We start from the raw sequence: 9,494 nt of genomic DNA on the forward strand, positions 1-9,494 counted from the left end.
CACACACACACACACACACACACACACACACACACACACACACACACTCTCTCTCTCTCTCTCTCTCTCTCACTCTCTCTCTCTCACACACACACGCGCGCGCGCGCACCTAACATCTGATGCTAGACCACCGATAGGCCTCCACCAGCGCTGGTGGAGCCTTACCAGCGGTTAGAAGGTGTTGGATCGGCACAGGACGTGATGCTTTGCCAGTGCAGGCGTCTGTCTTGTGATAGTGTAAACAAGATATTCGAGAACGCAACACGCAACCAGATCCTCCGGCTGTGTCGCTTTCGTCACCTACAAATGATCTGTAGAGAAATGGATACCTTGCTCCATACGACTGGTTTCTTGACACACAGGCTGAGGACACGTGGTTTCCGAAGCTTTCACCAATTACGTGGCCGCGCAAAGGTCTCGCCTGTTCATAATGGTTGTGTAATGAATTGTTTACGAAGTAAAGGCTCTAAGGTAGAGCCTTTTCTTGTACCGTCTTCTTCATTAAGTCAACATCGGGCGGCCGCGGAGAACACTTCGCCGTTGCCTCCGCATGGCGGTGGAACAACAGCGACCTGATGCGATCGAATTTTTTTTTTATCCGGCGGTGAGGCTTTCAATCTTAGTGTTCGCCGAGGTCCGTCTGTATGTCTGGAGTTTTCTTGACCTTGAATAAAATTAACTAAAAGAAAATACCTTACGGCCGCGAGTGGGTTTCCAATCCGGACGGCACGATTAGATTAGTTTTGCTGGCCACTGCATCAGACCACTACATCATCGCCTTTTGTTCTATGTACATGAACCATGTACAAACCATGAGGAAAACAGTGGCAGATCGACATGACACGTAATACGACACACCTCAGCAGCACAGCACTCGCTATTACATCGCCGCAGCCGAACATCCCGTGTCCTAAACTACCAGTCTCTCGCACTGTGCTTTGGGTATCTTCTGCATCAACTTCCAGCCGTGCGCAGTAGATCCGAACATCGAAACCGCAGTGCTAACACTCGGGTTTGAGGAGTTCCCACGTAAAATTGATTGTTTCCTCATAGGTAGTTTATAAAAGCGATCTACAAATATCAGCTTTCTCCATCTCCTCCTGTACTACTTCACCCAACTCCGCGCACAGCGCTAGCAAATCTGCCTCCGGCCATGTCATGAGATCCATGCTTGTTGCTCCTAGCCCCAGCTTTGCTATTCAACTGTTGTGAGGTTAACACACACACGCCTCATCGAACAACTTCCCTCGATTCCCAACAGCTCAAAGTTATAACCCAAACATTTGAAGCCTGGAAATTCTCAAGCAAAGTCCTAGCACTCACCCAAAGAAGCAGCACCCTGAAATCCAACCGTTGCCAACCAGTTGTTAAGGACGACGTTCGGGGTCGCGCTCGACGGTTCCACGGTCAGCACGACGCCCGTTCCCACCTCCAGGCCAGGGACAGGAGTGCCGCTGAGCGACGGAGTTAGAAGGTGGAGAAAGAAGGCTGAATTTATTTACATATTTACAAGAGTCAGACACAGGAAGTGTGACTACTCCGACCCCATTCGTCGTCAAGTCTTATAGCGTCCGTCTTCCCCAGTTCCCCTAACTTGATGACGCCGTCGCCAAGGTGGGAGTGGCCTAAAACTTTCACACGTGCGCACAAACTTGCACCCCCACACTTGTGGACACGCCTCCGTAACGTGTTGAGCCTGGGAGAGGAGGATGCCTTCTAGGTAAAGTTGAATGCGGAATGTGATGTTCCTGGACCCGCCGAAGGTTCCCCCGGGCTGCCGACACCTGTCCGTCAGAAGACATTAGTCACGAAGGGTCGGAACGCCAGACCGGGTCAAAAGGGCGGAAGTGGTCCTTTGTTCTTGGGGACATCCGCGAAGGTTGTGGAAGTCCCCCGCCAGCCCGCCGCGATGCTTGATACGCAGAGAAGCCACCAAAACGACGGCCCTTGACATCCGCCATGGTCGCTTGTATCCTCTTGTTCCTGTGGGTTCCCGCACTGAGACGCAGCAAAGTACATTGCCCTTGCCTCTAAGGCAATTCGGCACGCCTTGAGGCAAACGTCGTCAAGTGGACAGCGATTTCTCGAATCATCCTGGAGAAACGTGGCTGCTGACTGCTTCCTGTTGACGCCGATCTTAACACGCGCGCGCGAAGCTCGAAGACAGCGCGCAGTGATCTTCCATTCGAGGGATTTTCCAAGTTTTCAAGAAGCCTGAGGGGTAAATTTTGGTAAAAAGGACTTTTTTACGGAGTTTCAAGGAATTTTCAGAACTGAAGGTGTCTCACTTCTTCCAAATGACGGGGTTTTCAAGCTGCTGCAGGGAAGAAGGATCTGAAAGAACGAATTATGAGTCTAATAGACGATATGCAAAATTGCTTGGTGGTCTGGCAACACGGCGCCCACAACTTCCGGTTTCCATCTTGGTTCGGGCGAGCTCATGGAGGAAGGAAGGCGAGCTCGTCGAGCTGGTGCATCGTTTGCTATGCGTACATTCTTGATATCGGTATAGGTGTCATGAATCTTGCGTGTGCAATTTCAACAGGCAAGCTTCAGCTGCTGCGTTGTTTTCACTGCTGATCTTTTACCAAATGTAGGTGCTTTCAGTAAGCTCCAACTTCCTCCTACCGCGTCCTGAGCTTCGCTTGAAGTCTGGCGCTGATGATAGCCGGAATCGGCACTGGGAAGTGTGTTGGCAAGTCGAACTCTGCGCCCCTGTCATTTTAATTCGCGCATTAAAGCACCGGTTCAAGCATCACGCATTATCATGGCTATTTTATTCCCAGGTGGACGCGATTTCATCTGGTGGGGTAGCGAGCGGTTATTTTGCGCTGAGTGCACAGATGGCTTGACAAACTTCTGTGACAGTGTGAACTTTCGTTCGCGCCGACGCCAGGAGCTTCGTGCATTGCAGTATATTCACAGAGGATCCTCGACCAGCTGCGTAATGTGATTCCTTTAGTACAATGTACAATGCAAGTCCGCGGTTTTCAACGTCACCGTTTCAGAGCCCGGCGCCGGCTGGTTTTCGCCGCAATTCGTTGAAACCGCGTCTTGCTTAAGACGCAGTGGAAGCGAGTATTGCGATGTTGTCAGTCGATATTAACAAGAGGAAAGTGGGCACATATAATTCAGAATATTGTAAGCAAAGATGCAGTTTTTTTTTTCAGATAAGCACTGAGCTACCGCGGCGGCTTGATTAGAGAAAGAGCTTACAGCTGTAGGTGCCTGCACGGACTAGATACGCTGGTCAAGCTGTGTATGCGGGGGTGAAATTCGCATGTTCGGTTGCCTTCGACACTTAATTCGCTTCCTCCCAAACGTACACAAATTTCTTTGTTGCGAAGCAAGCTGTTGCAGCTTGCCACAACGATAATAAAATCTGATGGCCTGAAGCGTTTTCAAAACAATGTTGCACGTACTTTCTAGCTTGGAAATGCGTCCCGCCTTCACAATAAAGTAGCTATATTTTTTTTTTCAGACTTTCGCCACCGGAGATATCGAATGTATAGGAATCCTCAAAAAATAAAGCATTCGCACCTCAGTTTTTATACGTAGGATGTATTGCTTCACAAATACACCTTAACGCGCATAACATATGCGGGCGGGATCACGTACCACATTATAAGAAAACATTGTGTGGGATCTTGCAACAACCCCATGGTCCAGAGAGATTGCTAGCCCTTCCAAAACTAATCGAACACGGGAAAAACTTAACTGTACACGTAACAAACTAAGCAGTAATGTGCGTGTGGTTCTTCGAGTGCGCTTAGTACGCCACGGCATGAGCAATCGAGGTTTTTAGATGGAGCGCATTGAGTGTCCATGGCCGCAATTTACCTGCACATTAATGAACGTACTGCTTCGCGACTGGAATACACGCTTGAGGAACACAGGAGCAGGCTCGCTCAAAACAAATTACCTTCTCTATTACGTTGCTCAAGTATGCGTCTACATATATTCACGCCCGACCGGAGAGTTAATAAATGCACTAAATCGTCTTCTAATTTTCATCAGAGGCAACAAAGGATGGGGTCCGTATCTTAATGCAAACGCAAATCACCTTGAAAGCTTTGTGAAAAATCAGCGCAGAAAGCGCAAGCTGTGCACTGAATGCCGTGCTGACACAGGATAATTAAGTCACATGGCATTTGCTGTTACTAAAACGTTGGCAAAGAGTAAAGAAAAAATAGAAAAGTGAAAAGCTGGAACGAACATAGTTCTGGCACGCATCGTAGTTTCTTTGCATGGTGGACAGCACAGCGTAAGAGCGCATCGTCATTCCACTTTTCAAACGAAGCGCAGCCGTTTTAACCCAACGCAGGGCCGCGGTTTCGTTTTCTGTACCGAACCAACATGGAGGACTTGGTTCTCGGAGCGCCGAGAGATGGTGCTGCGCATTGCATGGCGCTGCAAAAGGGAGTGCTATCTTAGCAATGCCAGTGCCAACAAACAAGACTGAACTCCTCCGATTTTTGGGTATGGTGACTTACCTTACCAAGTTTTTGCCAAATGCATCAAAGGAAACTACATGTCTCAGGCAGCTGTTAAAGAATGACGTTCCTTGGCACTGGGATGACAACCTGACTCGAGAGTTCAGCAGAATCAAGCACCTCATCTCTAAGACCCCTGTTCTTCACTTCTTTGACAAATCAAAGGAGGTTGTGGTCTCAGCGGATGCAAGCTCATACGGAGTTGGTGCGGTACTCCTACAGGAAAATCATCCAGTAGCCTATGCCTCAGCTGCACTCACGTTGGCAGAGCAAAAATATGCCCAGATCGAAAAAGAGCTGCTCGCTATAGTCTTTGCCTGTGAACGTTTCCATTTTTACACATATGGACGGAGTGTTGTGGTACAAACTGACCACAAGCCTCTGATTGGTCTGCAACAAAAGGACTTTGACAAGATAACCCCAAGGCTTCAGCGTCTTCTACTCAGACTCCAGCGGTATGATGTTCAGCTAACATATGTTCCAGGGAAAGAACTCATAGTAGCTGATGCACTCTCACGAGCGCTTGACAGTGCAAGTTCTTTGCAGGAGTATGAACCTGCTGAGTGCCTGGCTAGTTGTGCAGTAGTCAACGCTTCAACGTCAAAGCTGGAACATATCCGAAAAGCAACTGTTGAGGACAGCACTTTGCAACAGGTGTTGAAACACATCAAAGAAGGTTGGCCTACACGTGACACATTGCTCCCAACAGCAGTGAAACCTTTTGCTCATTGCAAAGATGAACTACACGTATGTGATGGCCTTATATTGAGAGGGCAGCGACTTGTCTTGCCTACCTCGTGTCAGCAAGATGCCTTACTGAGACTTCACGAAGCACACCGTGGCATAGTTTCATGCAAGAATAAGGCTCGAGAAAGCCTATATTGGCCGTCCATGAACGCAGACATTGAGGAGATGATCAAACGTTGTCATCACTGCCAGCGACACCAGCAACAAAACCAGTATGAACCCCTGGCTGAGCGTGTTTTGCCCGATCGTCCGTGGCAGAAGGTTGCAATGGACCTCTTTCATTTCAACAGATCTACCAACCTGTTAATTGTCGACTACTTCAGCAAGTATGTGGAGGTGCAACAAATGGCATCAACAAGCACTGAAGCCATTATCACTGCTCTCAAAGCAGTATTTGCCCGTTTCGGCATCCCGGAAGAACTCATATGTGACAATGGACCTCCATTCAATGCGACCCAGTTCCAGGAGTTCCTCGCTTCTTGGGACATCACATACAACCCTAGTTCTCCCTATTACCCAAGGTCTAATGGACTGGCAGAAAGGTCCATACAAACAATAAAGCACTCCCTTCTAAAGACATTGCAAGATGGAAAGGATCTTTTTGTAGTCCTGATGGATGCTCGAAGTACACCAATGGATGGGCTTAAGTCACCAGCCGAACTCCTAATGGGCAGGAAAATGCGTACAAGAACCTATACATCCTGTCCAGTTCCAACCGCAGTACAACTGTGCCGACGCAAGAAGCCGCCTTCGTGTTCACCAAAAACGACAGCATCGCCACGGTGACAGAAGAACAAAGCCGTTGTCTGTGTTGAAGGAAAAACAGAAGGTGTGGTTCAGACGCCAAGGTCAGTGGATGCGTGGAAGTATACACAGAGTTGGCCCACAGCACCGATCATATCTGGTCGTCACACCAGAAGGTGCCATGTATCGTCGGAACCGTTACCACATTAGACCTTTATTTGGCATTGCTCCAGTGCCACTGGCTTCTCCAGAGAACTATGACATAACTACATCCTCTGACCATCCATGGCCTCAGCCTGCATCACCTCAGCCTCCACCTGCTCAGCTGGCTTCACCAACATCCCCCACACCAGCAGCATCATCACCTTCACGAGCAGTTTCTTCTAGCGTGTACCATACTCGCACAGGTCGGCGGGTAGTTAAGACAGCAAGATTTCGTGAATGACAAAACCCAGAAAGCCTGAACACCGCCTTGTGTTGTGAACTTTTTGTTTTTTTTAAAAAAGGGCGTGTTATGTATGACATTTTTTAAACCAGTAGCTAGCGCCCCCTATGTGTGCTGTGCAGTATCTGTGTGGGTGTCCAGGGCTTGGACACTGGGGGAACCGGGCAGAGACAAAGAGCGCGGGAACTCGCCATGGCCGCTCTGGCTTGTAGTATGTAACGTCAATAAACTTTGCCTAAAACATAACACTTCCTGTAAGCTGTAAGCAGAAAAGAATCGGGATACGTTCGTTCAACTGTAGTCTGTCGGCCGCCGGCTTTTGCTGCGGGCAAGGAACGCATAATCTCGGCAAAATTTGCGCATATCAGCTTGTTGAACGTCCACCTAGAACAAGCGGGTGCACTGTATAAATTTAGCTGCATATCGTTTCTGTAATAATACAGCTTTATAGCAGAGAACTGGCAATGAAATGAAAGGCGCTACAATAAAGCCCTGCGTGTCGGCGCCTCACGTTCCGCGTGTGTTTGCATGACGATCAGCGCTAGAGCTCATTTTTATCGATTTTTTTTTAAATAAGCCAAACGCGACGAGGTGCATGCCTGCGGTACTTCTCAGATATTTTGAGCATATGTGGCAGAAGGCCCGAGCATGAAGCTGTACAACAGTTGGTGACGACAGAATCAGCACTTGGTCGGCGCGACAATTCTGTGTGGCCATATGCCCGCAGAGATGTCTCGAGCAATCTGCTCGTGAGGGCTTTTAATAAAGGACATGTTTCAGTCGAGCGTTTTTCAAAGCATATCCACTTTTGCACTGCGCCAAACGCAATGAAGACCATACGCTCCCGTATCGCGCTCAACCAACACTTCGTAAAACACGGTCAGCACATGCATATATGCGCGTGTCTGAACGCGTACTCGGAACTGAAATCCGGCTGCTCTCGTGAAAGGCCTCGAACACCATCGCAATATCCGCCGGGCGCACGAAATTAGCAGCCGAAATATTTTGTGAATCAGAAGTATGCGATCGTAATATGAAGCGAGCAATTGTGCTTTCGAGGTGGTGAGACGATCGAAATATGATCGCGCATACGCACGCAAAACATATCAATAAACAGCGAGAACTACCACAAAATGTGTCATTGCAGACCACACAGTCGATATGCACCGTGGCCTAGTCGAAACAAGCGCCTGCATCGCGCAAAACATCGCATGAAGAACCGCGGTCCTTCTAGTCCTTATAAAAATGGCCGCGCGAGCTTCCCGCTACCAAACACCTCTCTGTCGTCTGCTAGCTGCCCGAGCGCTGCCAGCACAAAATCGTCCTGGCGAGTCTGGCCGCCGGCTGGCAGCCCGAAACCGCCCAGCCAAAGAAAAACGAACGCGTTCCGGGCAGCCACCGGAAGTGGGCGGAGCAACCCGAGAAAATCGAGCGCGCGCGGGCAGCCCGCAAGCAACCCGCGGGCTGCCAGAGGCGGATAATCGAAGAAGCCCCTTGTCTCAGTGATGAATGACTTCGCTCCGAAAGACGTGAGTAGTGAACATTTGACCGGTGGAGGTCACGGCGGTGAAGGTGGATTTTATGACGGCGACGTCGTGCTGCTAGGACGTATGTACGCATTTTAAATCACTCTGTTCTTTTAAGTACTGCCTCCGTCTCGGTTATATGCTCGGCGTCAACAGAAACGTTCTAATTGTCCAGTGTCTTTTTAACTAAAACTTTGTAGATTGCACAGCTTAGAGGGACGAAATAGCGCAAAATTTTCTTCCAGTTACATACTGAAATTGCTTGTCCTTCATGATAAAACGACTAAAATTAGTTTTATAGTTTGTATTCTTTCTTTACAGAGCCTATGGTGTATACGTGCGAGAGCAATCATCGATAAGCGTCCTGAGGGGGAGCGGCTCAAGACCTTGAACAAACATTACGCATCGCATCGATGCTGCGGTATGTGCCGTAAATAATGGAGGATGAGCACGCAAGCATCGGAATCGTCCGAGCAACCTGTTTACACACCAACAATGTTACGACGCAGATTTGCAATACATTATTGATTCAAATATGGAAGGTGTGAGGTGCATTCACGATACTGAGCATTGCCAATGCTCAGGGCCAGGCGTCATGAGACGCCTGGCTTGTCTGTGGCTTGTCTGGGCCCACGAGGGCCCGCAATTAAGAGCCCCGTTTGTGCTACTGGGGTATGCATTTGTAATTATTGCATACAGGTCCACCTCGGGAATGGAATTTTTATTCCTTCGGCAAAGTGGGCAGCAGTTACGGTGGCACCCAAAGATTCGCGTTTCTGCAAGGACGCAGCCCGAAGCCGTTGGACGATTCCACATCTCCTGGAAAGGAGCGTGACAGGGCAAGCTTGCCATCGGTACCTGAAGTCAGAAGCCTCCACAGTGGGCAGAAAGCCAATGACCCCTGAAAAGCTACAAGCCATTGGCCGTAAGTTGCATGTCACAGTGCTCAATGCATTATGTTGTGTGTCAGTGCCCAATTAAATGATAAGCTGGGGCATTATGTACTACCAATCAAATTTTCTTTTCTGCAGGTGCTTTTGACTACTTCATTGGCCAGCACCCTGTAGAGGCGCCGGTAGATCGTCGCTAAGAGTTAAATTATTACCTCAGTGAGCTGGTTCAAGACATCCATCCGAAAAAAAGTAAACATCTTTTGGAGTTTTTGATGCATTATAATACTCACCAAGCTACCAATACTTGGTAAAAGTTGGGAGCAAATAACACAATTGCACATCGACTGTAATACGAGCCGCTGATAATCGCAGATTACCAGTTTCTGAGGCTCTGTATATTGCAGCATTTGGCATGTACACTTATTGCCCCAGTTTTTGGGCAGATTTAGTCCAAGTGGGATATATTTGAAGCATTTTATTCCTGACTTTGTCCTGTGATACAGGGCCCTCCAGTATAATACGGGCCTAGCCTGTAGAATACAGGACTGTCCTGTATGCCGGTATGAATTTTAAACCGGAACCGCATACCGGGTTATTGTAAAGGATTTGCGATACCGGATTACCAGAGTATCCTGTACAAAACAGG

General features: G+C 48.6%; 1 long non-coding RNA gene across 1 annotated transcript; it reads left to right on the forward strand.

Annotated features, from left to right (window-relative positions):
• The first annotated feature begins 7,947 nt into the window (after positions 1-7,947).
• LOC149350047 (uncharacterized) lies at positions 7,948-9,053 on the forward strand. The gene is made up of 4 exons (XR_016289433.1): positions 7,948-8,041; positions 8,277-8,376; positions 8,655-8,880; positions 8,987-9,053. It is a non-coding gene; the product is annotated as an uncharacterized LOC149350047 (long non-coding RNA).
• The last annotated feature ends 441 nt before the right edge of the window (positions 9,054-9,494 follow it).

The sequence above is a fragment of the Amblyomma mixtum genome, chromosome 3 (assembly GCF_055824585.1).
Source record: "Amblyomma mixtum isolate Tamu chromosome 3, ASM5582458v1, whole genome shotgun sequence".
In the NCBI taxonomy this organism is placed as follows: Eukaryota; Metazoa; Arthropoda; class Arachnida; order Ixodida; family Ixodidae; genus Amblyomma; species Amblyomma mixtum.